The sequence below is a fragment of the Pelodiscus sinensis genome, chromosome 10, assembly GCF_049634645.1.
Source record: "Pelodiscus sinensis isolate JC-2024 chromosome 10, ASM4963464v1, whole genome shotgun sequence".
NCBI classification, from domain to species: domain Eukaryota; kingdom Metazoa; phylum Chordata; order Testudines; family Trionychidae; genus Pelodiscus; species Pelodiscus sinensis.
Window position 1 is genome coordinate 54,886,783 of NC_134720.1, and position 13,651 is coordinate 54,900,433.

Consider the following 13,651-nt stretch of genomic DNA (forward strand, 5'->3'; position numbering starts at 1 on the left):
CGCCCCCAGCTGCTCCAGGAGGACAAGAAGGGACCCAGGGTCTCCACTGACCAGGACTCGTCGGTTTCCTGCCCTGCTCTGTGTCTGCCTGCCCCGGGACACTCCCAACCCACGGCCCCTGCAGCCGCAGATCCTACAGCCTGGCCCCAGCCCCCGGCCGAGAGGCCGTGCCAGTGCTGAGCAGAGGACGATCGTCTCCCGCGGGCACAGGCCAGAGCTCAGTGGCCTCTGCCCTGCCGCCTGGGGCACCTCCCGGCGCTTTCCTGCCATTCCCAGGCGGCAGGTCACCCCTGCATGTCTGTGTAGCCACAGCCTGCTCCCCCGACTGACCCCGGCAGCATGGCTACTATTCGTGGGGCGACCCCAGCACAATCAAACCCCTCCCCCCACAACCAGGCCTCCACGTGGGGCGTAGCTGGTGCCCTTCCCCGAGCAGCTGAGGGCTGCACCTTCCAGCGGTAGCACCCGCTGCCCGTCGGCAGGGCAGCCCCTGGGCCGAGCGAGGCAGCCCTTCAATAGCCAGAACCCCCGGCGCGGGCCCTGATTTCCCCCCGAAGGCGCCAGGGCGGGAAAGTGCCCTCGGGGGAGGCAGGGGAAGGGCAGCCAAGAGGGCGGCTGGGTTGTTGCTTGGATATTCCAAGACGGTGCCCCCCCCCCGGCCGTTAAATCCTCGTGTTCGCCCTTGCACCAGCTGCTCCGTGGGTCCTCTGCCTCCGCTGTCGCCTGGCACATCAATCGAGGCGCATTACGCAGGAAGGGAAGTAGCTCCACCTTCATTTCAAAGAGGGGAAACTAAGGCACCGGGCAGTGAAATGATTGTCCAACCCGCAAAGGCCGAGTGGCAGAGATGGGACTTGGTCCCCTGCCCTGGCCACAGAGCCAAACCAATCCCTCGGCTTTGCTGGCTGGTCTCACACAGCCCAGGCCACGGAGCCACCTTGCCACGCTCCCTTGCTCTAGAACTGGCTGCGGATTGGCCGAGGGGCTGGGCTGGAGGGTCCCTGCCGCTCCCCCGGCAGCAATGAAAAGCTGCAGCCCGCTGCCAGAGCGCACTGAGACCAGCACTCGCCCTCCTGCCGTGCGTGCTCGGGAGCCGCGGCGGGCGCAGGAAGGGGCATTGTGCTGCCTGTGCTGCCTTATCGCCGAGAGGAAAGCAGGACGCCGCCAGGTCGCATTGCTGCCGCTGGAAGCAGCACGGGCTTGCCCGTAATCACCCCCATTGTTCCACCCGGCGGAGGGGCCGCCCGAGGTCAACGCGCCCCCGAGCCGGGCAGGGCTCGCCGCCCCACATTGTCTGCGCTGAGGCCGGGCCGCAGGCGGCCGAGCCCTTATCGCTGCCGGCAAGTGCTGAGCCACTGTGGCCGGCAGGAGAGCGGGGCTGGAGCTCCTCTGCACGGGAGATTGTATCAGCAGCCCTGGCACCGAGCAACATTCCTGCAGCCTCGGCTGCTGGGGCCAGGGCCAGCCTGTGCGCCTCTCGGCCAGCAGCCCCCACTGTCCTGCCTCGCCCGGGGCTGCTCCAGCCTGGGAACGATGCTGCAGCCGAGCTGCAGGGTGGGGGCCCCGGCAGGAGTCACAGGCCAAGGGAGAAGGAAGCCTGCGGGGCTTTGCCCGGGCTGCCGTGGGCCCTGGTTGCCGAGCTAGCGTCCCCTGCCCGTGCTGGCGCGTGCACACACCCGACAGGGCCAGGCTGGGCGAATCCCACTCACCCTCCAGCCACACAGCAGAGCACCTGTCGACGGGACAGCGGCGAGGCAGCGGGGCCTGAGAAGGCGCGTGGGACGTGCCATGGGGCCACGGTGGGCAGCGGTGCCTGTGTGTCTGAGCTGGCGAGCCTGGGGCAGCCGGGGCGTCGCCCTGGACTTGCTGGGTGGACAGAGCACAGCAGGCGAGGGTGAGCGCCCTGCACGGGGCAGCCCCAGCACGGCGCTCGCCACAGCCACCGAGGCAGCACACGGCCCTCTGCGCAGGGCCAGCCGTCCTGCTCCTGCCCGGGCTCCGCGCCTGCCGGCGACCCAAGCGCAGCCCGGCTCCCTGGAGCCGAGCCGCCCACGCAGGGCTGCAGGCACAAGCCGTCCCTTCCCCGAAGCCCGCTGGCCGCCAGGACGCAGCCCAAGGGCCACTCTGTGCCACTGACTAATGCCGGGCCACGGGGCCAGCTCCTGCCTCGCCGCAGCGGCCTGGCCCAGGCGGGCGCTCGCACGGCTCAGAGCCTGGCTGCAGCAAGCAGGGTCGGCCTCTCCTTGGACAGGGCGCAGCGACTCTCCCCTCCCCCGCCTCTGGGCCCCACGCCCCACAGAGCGGGGGCCGGCGGGTGGAGCCGTGGCTGCGGGCCAGGCGGAGGGAGGGGGCATTTCCACAGCGCCGAGCGCGGTCTGACCCCTCCCCGCTGCCAGGCCACAGCCCCCGGGGCCACATTTAACTAATCGAAAGCAAAATAACCCCCCGCCCAGTCCCGGCCCTGCCCCCCAGCCAGAGCCCTCGCCCCCATTTCATGAGCATTCACGGTGCCCTGCAGTTTCCAGCCCCTCGTGTGGCCCTCGGGCCGCTTGCTCAGCTCTGCCCCCCACTGCCCAGCCCCTCAGCCACACTGAGCCCAGGCGGCACTAACCCTTCTGACCCCCACTACGGGCCACCAAACACTGGCGCCGGACCAGCCAGGGTATACGGCCACGCAGAGCCCCGCCCGCCGGGCAGCAGAGCGCCGCCAGACTGCCCTGGCCGGCTGCGGACCCAGGCCATGCCCAAGCAGCTAACAGCCTCCTGCCCTGCCCGTCCCATCCCACCCAGGAGCCAGGCCGGGCCCAGGCAGCTAACAGCCTCCTGCCCTGCCCTGCCCGTCCCATCCCACCCAGGAGCCAGGCCATGCCCAAGCAGCTAACAGCCTCCTGCCCTGCCCGTCCCATCCCGCCCAGGAGCCAGGCCGGGCCCAAGTAGCTAACAGCCTCCTGCCCTGCCCGTCCCATCCCGCCCAGGAGCCAGGCCGTGCCCAGGCAGCTAACAGCCTCCTGCCCTGCCCATCCCGCCCAGGAGCCAGGCCGTGCCCAGGTAGCTAACAGCCTCCTGCCCTGCCCATCCCGCCCAGGAGCCAGGCCGGGCCCAGGCAGCTAACAGCCTCCTGCCCTGCCCTGCCCGGCCCGTCCCATCCCGCCCAGGAGCCAGGCCGGGCCCAAGTAGCTAACAGCCTCCTGCCCTGCCCGTCCCATCCCGCCCAGGAGCCAGGCCGTGCCCAGGTAGCTAACAGCCTCCTGCCCTGCCCGTCCCATCCCGCCCAGGAGCCAGGCCGTGCCCAGGCAGCTAACAGCCTCCTGCCCTGCCCGTCCCATCCCGCCCAGGAGCCAGGCCGGGCCCAGGCAGCTAACAGCCTCCTGCCCTGCCCGTCCCATCCCGCCCAGGAGCCAGGCCGTGCCCAGGCAGCTAACAGCCTCCTGCCCTGCCCGTCTCATCCCGCCCAGGAGCCAGGCCGTGCCCAGGCAGCTAACAGCCTCCTGCCCTGCCCGGCCCGTCTCATCCCGCCCAGGAGCCAGGCTGTGCCCAGGCAGCTAACAGCCTCCTGCCCTGCCCTGCCCGTCCCATCCCGCCCAGGAGCCAGGCCGTGCCCAGGCAGCTAACAGCCTCCTGCCCTGCCCGGCCCGTCCCATCCCGCCCAGGAGCCAGGCTGTGCCCAGGTAGCTAACAGCCTCCTGCCCTGCCCTGCCCGTCCCGCCCAGGAGCCAGGCCGTGCCCAGGCAGCTAACAGCCTCCTGCCCTGCCCGGCCCATCCCGCCCAGGAGCCAGGCCGTGCCCAGGCAGCTAACAGCCTCCTGCCCTGCCCGTCCCATCCCGCCCAGGAGCCAGGCCGTGCCCAGGCAGCTAACAGCCTCCTGCCCTGCCCGGCCCGTCCCATCCCGCCCAGGAGCCAGGCTGTGCCCAGGTATCTAACAGCCTCCTGCCCTGCCCGTCCCATCCCGCCCAGGAGCCAGGCCGTGCCCAGGCAGCTAACAGCCTCCTGCCCTGCCCTGCCCGTCCCGTCCCATCCCGCCCAGGAGCCAGGCCGTGCCCAGGCAGCTAACAGCCTCCTGCCCTGCCCTGCCCATCCCATCCCGCCCAGGAGCCAGGCCGTGCCCAGGCAGCTAACAGCCTCCTGCCCTGCCCGGCCCGTCCCATCCCGCCCAGGAGCCAGGCCGTGCCCAGGCAGCTAACAGCCTCCTGCCCTGCCCGGCCCGGCCCATCCCGCCCAGGAGCCAGGCCGTGCCCAGGCAGCTAACAGCCTCCTGCCCTGCCCTGCCCGTCCCGTCCCATCCCGCCCAGGAGCCAGGCCGGGCCCAGGCAGCTAACAGCCTCCTGCCCTGCCCTGCCCGTCCCGTCCCATCCCGCCCAGGAGCCAGGCCGTGCCCAGGCAGCTAACAGCCTCCTGCCCTGCCCGGCCCATCCCGCCCAGGAGCCAGGCCGTGCCCAGGTAGCTAACAGTCTCCTGCCCTGCCCGTCCCATCCCGCCCAGGAGCCAGGCCGTGCCCAGGCAGCTAACAGCCTCCTGCCCTGCCCGTCCCGTCCCATCCCGCCCAGGAGCCAGGCCGTGCCCAGGCAGCTAACAGCCTCCTGCCCTGCCCTGCCCATCCCATCCCGCCCAGGAGCCAGGCCGTGCCCAGGCAGCTAACAGCCTCCTGCCCTGCCCGGCCCGTCTCATCCCGCCCAGGAGCCAGGCCGTGCCCAGGCAGCTAACAGCCTCCTGCCCTGCCCTGCCCATCCCATCCCGCCCAGGAGCCAGGCCGTGCCCAGGCAGCTAACAGCCTCCTGCCCTGCCCATCCCATCCCGCCCAGGAGCCAGGCCGTGCCCAGGCAGCTAACAGCCTCCTGCCCTGCCCATCCCACCCAGGAGCCAGGCTGTGCCCAGGCAGCTAACAGCCTCCTGCCCTGCCCGTCCCATCCTGCCCAGGAGCCAGGCCGTGCCCAGGCAGCTAACAGCCTCCTGCCCTGCCCATCCCACCCAGGAGCCAGGCTGTGCCCAGGCAGCTAACAGCCTCCTGCCCTGCCCATCCCACCCAGGAGCCAGGCCGTGCCCAGGCAGCTAACAGCCTCCTGCCCTGCCCGTCCCATCCCGCCCAGGAGCCAGGCCGGGCCCAAGTAGCTAACAGCCTCCTGCCCTGCCCGTCCCATCCTGCCCAGGAGCCAGGCCGTGCCCAGGCAGCTAACAGCCTCCTGCCCTGCCCTGCCCTGCCCGTCCCATCCCGCCCAGGAGCCAGGCCGGGCCCAAGTAGCTAACAGCCTCCTGCCCTGCCCGTCCCATCCCGCCCAGGAGCCAGGCCGTGCCCAGGCAGCTAACAGCCTCCTGCCCTGCCCATCCCGCCCAGGAGCCAGGCCGTGCCCAGGTAGCTAACAGCCTCCTGCCCTGCCCGTCCCATCCCGCCCAGGAGCCAGGCCGGGCCCAGGCAGCTAACAGCCTCCTGCCCTGCCCTGCCCGGCCCGTCCCATCCCGCCCAGGAGCCAGGCCGGGCCCAAGTAGCTAACAGCCTCCTGCCCTGCCCGTCCCATCCCGCCCAGGAGCCAGGCCGTGCCCAGGTAGCTAACAGCCTCCTGCCCTGCCCGTCCCATCCCGCCCAGGAGCCAGGCCGTGCCCAGGTAGCTAACAGCCTCCTGCCCTGCCCGTCTCATCCCGCCCAGGAGCCAGGCCGGGCCCAAGTAGCTAACAGCCTCCTGCCCTGCCCGTCCCATCCCGCCCAGGAGCCAGGCCGTGCCCAGGTAGCTAACAGCCTCCTGCCCTGCCCGTCCCATCCCGCCCAGGAGCCAGGCCGTGCCCAGGCAGCTAACAGCCTCCTGCCCTGCCCGTCTCATCCCGCCCAGGAGCCAGGCCGGGCCCAGGCAGCTAACAGCCTCCTGCCCTGCCCGTCCCATCCCGCCCAGGAGCCAGGCCGTGCCCAGGCAGCTAACAGCCTCCTGCCCTGCCCGTCTCATCCCGCCCAGGAGCCAGGCCGTGCCCAGGCAGCTAACAGCCTCCTGCCCTGCCCGTCTCATCCCGCCCAGGAGCCAGGCCGTGCCCAGGTAGCTAACAGCCTCCTGCCCTGCCCGTCTCATCCCGCCCAGGAGCCAGGCCGTGCCCAGGCAGCTAACAGCCTCCTGCCCTGCCCGGCCCGTCTCATCCCGCCCAGGAGCCAGGCCGTGCCCAGGCAGCTAACAGCCTCCTGCCCTGCCCTGCCCGTCCCATCCCGCCCAGGAGCCAGGCTGTGCCCAGGTAGCTAACAGCCTCCTGCCCTGCCCTGCCCGTCCCGCCCAGGAGCCAGGCCGTGCCCAGGCAGCTAACAGCCTCCTGCCCTGCCCGGCCCGTCCCATCCCGCCCAGGAGCCAGGCTGTGCCCAGGTATCTAACAGCCTCCTGCCCTGCCCGTCCCATCCCGCCCAGGAGCCAGGCCGTGCCCAGGCAGCTAACAGCCTCCTGCCCTGCCCTGCCCATCCCATCCCGCCCAGGAGCCAGGCCGTGCCCAGGCAGCTAACAGCCTCCTGCCCTGCCCGTCCCATCCCGCCCAGGAGCCAGGCCGTGCCCAGGCAGCTAACAGCCTCCTGCCCTGCCCGTCCCGTCCCATCCCGCCCAGGAGCCAGGCTGTGCCCAGGTAGCTAACAGCCTCCTGCCCTGCCCGGCCCGTCCCATCCCGCCCAGGAGCCAGGCCGTGCCCAGGCAGCTAACAGCCTCCTGCCCTGCCCTGCCCGGCCCATCCCGCCCAGGAGCCAGGCTGTGCCCAGGTAGCTAACAGTCTCCTGCCCTGCCCTGCCCGTCCCATCCCGCCCAGGAGCCAGGCCGTGCCCAGGCAGCTAACAGCCTCCTGCCCTGCCCTGCCCGTCCCATCCCGCCCAGGAGCCAGGCCGTGCCCAGGCAGCTAACAGCCTCCTGCCCTGCCCTGCCCGGCCCATCCCGCCCAGGAGCCAGGCTGTGCCCAGGTAGCTAACAGTCTCCTGCCCTGCCCGTCCCATCCCGCCCAGGAGCCAGGCCGTGCCCAGGCAGCTAACAGCCTCCTGCCCTGCCCGTCCCGTCCCATCCCGCCCAGGAGCCAGGCCGTGCCCAGGCAGCTAACAGCCTCCTGCCCTGCCCTGCCCATCCCATCCCGCCCAGGAGCCAGGCCGTGCCCAGGCAGCTAACAGCCTCCTGCCCTGCCCGGCCCGTCTCATCCCGCCCAGGAGCCAGGCCGTGCCCAGGCAGCTAACAGCCTCCTGCCCTGCCCTGCCCATCCCATCCCGCCCAGGAGCCAGGCCGTGCCCAGGCAGCTAACAGCCTCCTGCCCTGCCCATCCCATCCCGCCCAGGAGCCAGGCCGTGCCCAGGCAGCTAACAGCCTCCTGCCCTGCCCATCCCACCCAGGAGCCAGGCTGTGCCCAGGCAGCTAACAGCCTCCTGCCCTGCCCGTCCCATCCTGCCCAGGAGCCAGGCCGTGCCCAGGCAGCTAACAGCCTCCTGCCCTGCCCATCCCACCCAGGAGCCAGGCTGTGCCCAGGCAGCTAACAGCCTCCTGCCCTGCCCATCCCACCCAGGAGCCAGGCCGTGCCCAGGCAGCTAACAGCCTCCTGCCCTGCCCGTCCCATCCCGCCCAGGAGCCAGGCCGGGCCCAAGTAGCTAACAGCCTCCTGCCCTGCCCGTCCCATCCTGCCCAGGAGCCAGGCCGTGCCCAGGCAGCTAACAGCCTCCTGCCCTGCCCTGCCCTGCCCGTCCCATCCCGCCCAGGAGCCAGGCCGGGCCCAAGTAGCTAACAGCCTCCTGCCCTGCCCGTCCCATCCCGCCCAGGAGCCAGGCCGTGCCCAGGCAGCTAACAGCCTCCTGCCCTGCCCATCCCGCCCAGGAGCCAGGCCGTGCCCAGGTAGCTAACAGCCTCCTGCCCTGCCCGTCCCATCCCGCCCAGGAGCCAGGCCGGGCCCAGGCAGCTAACAGCCTCCTGCCCTGCCCGTCCCATCCCGCCCAGGAGCCAGGCCGGGCCCAGGCAGCTAACAGCCTCCTGCCCTGCCCTGCCCGGCCCGTCCCATCCCGCCCAGGAGCCAGGCCGGGCCCAAGTAGCTAACAGCCTCCTGCCCTGCCCGTCCCATCCCGCCCAGGAGCCAGGCCGTGCCCAGGTATCTAACAGCCTCCTGCCCTGCCCGTCCCATCCCGCCCAGGAGCCAGGCCGTGCCCAGGCAGCTAACAGCCTCCTGCCCTGCCCGTCCCATCCCGCCCAGGAGCCAGGCCGGGCCCAGGCAGCTAACAGCCTCCTGCCCTGCCCATCCCATCCCGCCCAGGAGCCAGGCCGTGCCCAGGCAGCTAACAGCCTCCTGCCCTGCCCGTCCCATCCCGCCCAGGAGCCAGGCCGTGCCCAGGTAGCTAACAGCCTCCTGCCCTGCCCGTCTCATCCCGCCCAGGAGCCAGGCCGTGCCCAGGCAGCTAACAGCCTCCTGCCCTGCCCGTCCCATCCCGCCCAGGAGCCAGGCCGGGCCCAGGCAGCTAACAGCCTCCTGCCCTGCCCGTCCCATCCCGCCCAGGAGCCAGGCCGTGCCCAGGTAGCTAACAGCCTCCTGCCCTGCCCTGCCCGTCCCGCCCAGGAGCCAGGCCGTGCCCAGGCAGCTAACAGCCTCCTGCCCTGCCCGGCCCGTCCCATCCCGCCCAGGAGCCAGGCCGTGCCCAGGTATCTAACAGCCTCCTGCCCTGCCCGTCCCATCCCGCCCAGGAGCCAGGCCGTGCCCAGGCAGCTAACAGCCTCCTGCCCTGCCCTGCCCATCCCATCCCGCCCAGGAGCCAGGCCGTGCCCAGGCAGCTAACAGCCTCCTGCCCTGCCCGTCCCATCCCGCCCAGGAGCCAGGCTGTGCCCAGGCAGCTAACAGCCTCCTGCCCTGCCCGTCCCATCCCGCCCAGGAGCCAGGCCGTGCCCAGGCAGCTAACAGCCTCCTGCCCTGCCCGTCCCATCCCGCCCAGGAGCCAGGCCGTGCCCAGGCAGCTAACAGCCTCCTGCCCTGCCCTGCCCATCCCATCCCGCCCAGGAGCCAGGCTGTGCCCAGGTAGCTAACAGCCTCCTGCCCTGCCCTGCCCGTCCCATCCCGCCCAGGAGCCAGGCTGTGCCCAGGCAGCTAACAGCCTCCTGCCCTGCCCGTCCCATCCCGCCCAGGAGCCAGGCCGTGCCCAGGCAGCTAACAGCCTCCTGCCCTGCCCTGCCCGTCCCGTCCCATCCCGCCCAGGAGCCAGGCTGTGCCCAGGTAGCTAACAGCCTCCTGCCCTGCCCGGCCCGTCCCATCCCGCCCAGGAGCCAGGCCGTGCCCAGGTAGCTAACAGTCTCCTGCCCTGCCCGTCCCATCCCGCCCAGGAGCCAGGCCGTGCCCAGGCAGCTAACAGCCTCCTGCCCTGCCCGTCCCGTCCCATCCCGCCCAGGAGCCAGGCCGTGCCCAGGCAGCTAACAGCCTCCTGCCCTGCCCATCCCACCCAGGAGCCAGGCTGTGCCCAGGCAGCTAACAGCCTCCTGCCCTGCCCTGCCCGTCCCATCCCGCCCAGGAGCCAGGCTGTGCCCAGGCAGCTAACAGCCTCCTGCCCTGCCCGTCCCATCCCGCCCAGGAGCCAGGCCGTGCCCAGGCAGCTAACAGCCTCCTGCCCTGCCCTGCCCGTCCCGTCCCATCCCGCCCAGGAGCCAGGCCGTGCCCAGGTAGCTAACAGCCTCCTGCCCTGCCCGGCCCGTCCCATCCCGCCCAGGAGCCAGGCCGTGCCCAGGCAGCTAACAGCCTCCTGCCCTGCCCGTCCCATCCCGCCCAGGAGCCAGGCTGTGCCCAGGCAGCTAACAGCCTCCTGCCCTGCCCGTCCCATCCCGCCCAGGAGCCAGGCCGTGCCCAGGCAGCTAACAGCCTCCTGCCCTGCCCTGCCCGTCCCGTCCCATCCCGCCCAGGAGCCAGGCTGTGCCCAGGTAGCTAACAGCCTCCTGCCCTGCCCGGCCCGTCCCATCCCGCCCAGGAGCCAGGCCGTGCCCAGGTAGCTAACAGTCTCCTGCCCTGCCCGTCCCATCCCACCCAGGAGCCAGGCTGTGCCCAGGCAGCTAACAGCCTCCTGCCCTGCCCTGCCCGTCCCATCACGCCCAGGAGCCAGGCTGTGCCCAGGCAGCTAACAGCCTCCTGCCCTGCCCGTCCCATCCCGCCCAGGAGCCAGGCCGTGCCCAGGCAGCTAACAGCCTCCTGCCCTGCCCTGCCCGTCCCATCCCGCCCAGGAGCCAGGCCGTGCCCAGGTAGCTAACAGCCTCCTGCCCTGCCCGTCCCATCCCGCCCAGGAGCCAGGCCGTGCCCAGGCAGCTAACAGCCTCCTGCCCTGCCCTGCCCGTCCCGTCCCATCCCGCCCAGGAGCCAGGCTGTGCCCAGGTAGCTAACAGCCTCCTGCCCTGCCCGGCCCGTCCCATCCCGCCCAGGAGCCAGGCCGTGCCCAGGTAGCTAACAGTCTCCTGCCCTGCCCGTCCCATCCCGCCCAGGAGCCAGGCCGTGCCCAGGCAGCTAACAGCCTCCTGCCCTGCCCTGCCCATCCCATCCCGCCCAGGAGCCAGGCCGTGCCCAGGCAGCTAACAGCCTCCTGCCCTGCCCTGCCCGTCCCATCCCGCCCAGGAGCCAGGCCGTGCCCAGGCAGCTAACAGCCTCCTGCCCTGCCCGGCCCGTCCCATCCCGCCCAGGAGCCAGGCCGTGCCCAGGCAGCTAACAGCCTCCTGCCCTGCCCGGCCCGTCCCATCCCGCCCAGGAGCCAGGCCGTGCGGGGGCAGCAGCTACCCCGAGAGCATTGGCGGGGGGGGGGGGGGGGAGCCAAACCCAAGCGGCTGGGGCCAGGCCACTGTGCCGGTCGGTGATGCTGCAGGTCTGACTGGATGGTCTAGCCCTAGAATCATGGACTGGAAGGGACCTTGAGAGGCAGCGAGTCCAGCCCCCGCCCCCACGGCTGGACCCAGCCCCCGCCCCCACCCCCACGGCTGGACCCAGCACCGTCTAGGGTCTCTAGAGCATCCCTGGCAGGCGTCTGCCCAACCTGCTCTTCAATATCCCCAGAGACGGAGACTCACAGCCCCCAGGCAATGTGTCCGTGTGTAACCCCCGGCAGGCAGGACGCTTTTCCTGATGTCCAGCCCAAACCTCCCTGGCTGCAGGTTCAGCCCCTTGCTGCTTGTGCTGCCCTCGGAGAACACTGTCCCCTCCCTGGAGCACCCTTGTAGGTCCTTGCGAGCGGTTCTGCCCCCTCCGTCTAGTGCTCCCTGAAGCTATGAAACGCAGAATGTGCAATTCTCCCCCCCCCCCCGCCCAATCCAGCTCCCCCCGGGCCTGCCTATTCCCACCCAGGCCCAGCACTGCCCAGGCCAATTGCTCGATGGGTGGGGTCCCCCAAAGCGTAGGGAGCGCTAGACCCATCACGCTCACGGTGGCCAGGCCCCACGGCGACATGTCAGGGAAGCGCCCAGAGGCCGGCAGGATTCGGGTGGGTGCAGGAGCCGGGTGTCCCCATGGGGGTCTCGTTAGCCTCTTGCTGAGCTTCCAAAGTCCCTGCCTCCCAGAAGCCGTACGGCCACGGGGCACGCGCTGGCGGGAAGGGGGATCTAGCGCTAGCCTGGCTCTCCCAGACCGGCCGCCTGCGGCTCCCCTGCCCCTCTGCGCCCTCGGCCCATGGCAGTGCGGGCAGGGCCTGTAACAGACCACGAACACCCCCACGGGTAGCAGGGCGCGGACAGCTCGTGCCAGGGCCTCCCCAGCCTCGCTGCTGCGGCCATGGCAGAGCGGCCGTGCATTGTGCATCTTATCGGGAGGGGAAGAGGCAATACAGCAGAAGAATTTCCTCTGCCCCGGTCTCCAGCCTCCGCATTGTCTGGGTTTCTGAGCTCTGCCCCCAGGCAATTCATCTCCAGCGGGCGGCTCCATCTGGCCCAGCGCGGGGCCCAGCCTGCCCCTCCCCAAACAGCTGCGGGGGTCGCTGCCCAGCGGTGGGCAGGCCGGGGGCCGCGAGCAGCCCAACGCCAGGCACTGGCTCCACAGACTTCTCCCCGCAGCCCGTGGCCTAGGCAGAGCAAGCTGCCCGGGAGCAGCCCCTCAGGCCAGCCTGTGCTAGGAGCTGAAAGCGGCAGAGGGGCCTTTCCCCGCCACGCCTGCCTGGGCTTGTGCTCCAGCCCCTCAGGCCCCTGGGCCAGCGCAGGCCCAGGCTCCTCCTCACCCGGGCAGGCGGGGCCCACCCTCCGGCTGGGCGCTGCACTAGGAACCCGGCAGCTCCCTGGCGCAGCCCCAGCACGCCCGCCTCGCCGCACGGCTGCCAGCTTTCCCCGCCGGCTGCGGGTGCCACAACCGCCCCAGCCGACGGGTGGCCCGGAGACGCGTCCAGCCGCCAGTGCGCTCCCGGCAGCCTCGGCTCTGAGCAGCGGCAGAGGCTTGTGGCTCGACCAAGCAGCGTTTCACGCCCCAGTGACCTGCACGGGGGCGCCGTGAGCCCAGAGCACCAAGGCACGGGTGCACGAGGGTGCACGAGGGGACAGAGCAGCCTGCCGCACCGAGGAAAGGGGGATTCCAAACCTGCTCCCACTGCGGGGCTCCCCAAGGGCTCCCAGCCAGCCACCCCAGGCCGAAGCCTGGCCAGCACAGGAGGGATAAAAGGCCCCAGCCCGGCAGAGCATCCTTATGCCAGGAGCTGCGACTCCGGTGGGGATTTGCTGCCTGTGCCAGCGCACCAGCAGCGCCTGCCTTGCCTCGGCTGATCTGAACCCGGCCCGTGATGCAGATCGGGGGATGCCGTTAGCGGAGTGGCGTCACCGCCACACACGGGCAAGAAGGGCCCTTTGCCACAGCCGGCCCAGCCCAGGCCAGGGGCTTCCCGGAGCTAACTCCTGTGGCCAGGCCAGGCTGCAGGGACCGGGGGGAACGGCCGCCCGTGGCCAATCTCCCTGCCTGGCAAATACCTGCCCTGGCAGCCATGAGACCCCACCTGCACCCTCCTCGTCACGCCCTTTGGGTACTTGAAAGCTGCTCTCGTGCGCCCTCTCAGTCCGCCCCTTTCCAGAGTAAACCAGCCCAGTTCGTTCCGTCTGCCCTCCTAGCTCCTGTTCTCTCGACCTTGCATCGTCCTTGGTGCTCTTCTCTGGACCCTCCACGTCTTTCCTGAAACGCGGTGCCCAGAACTGGACACAAGCCTCCAACTGAGGCCTGATCGGCGCAGAGCAGAGCAGAGCAGAGCAGAGCAGAACAACAACTTCTTGTGTCTTGCTCACAACACTCCTGCTCATGCATCTGCATTGTTTGCATGTGTCACACTGTCGTCTCAGATGTGGCTTGTGGTCCACCCTGGCCCCCAGATCCCTTCCTGCAGGTCTCCTTCCTGGACAGTCGCTTCCCTGGACGCTTTGACCGTAAGGAGCTCTGTGACCTACAGCAGCCTGGGCTGAGCTCCCGGGGAGACGCTACAGGGTAAATCCAGAGCAGCTCTGCTCCGGGCTGGGGAGTCGCTCCAGATGGCCTGTGAGCAGACCCCTCCCGGACCACCCTGAGGACAAAGCACGCCCGTTTCTTTACCTGCCATGTGGCTGGGTCTTGCTGCGCAAGCCGGCCTCTCCGCGGCCTTGTGGGGCCTCCCGCGTGTAACCCACAAGGCCTCCAGGTGCAATGCGGCACCCACTGACAGAACGAAGCCGGGCAGACTCGTGCTGGCCCTGGCCTCCCCCCTGCGGCCCGGCACCAAGC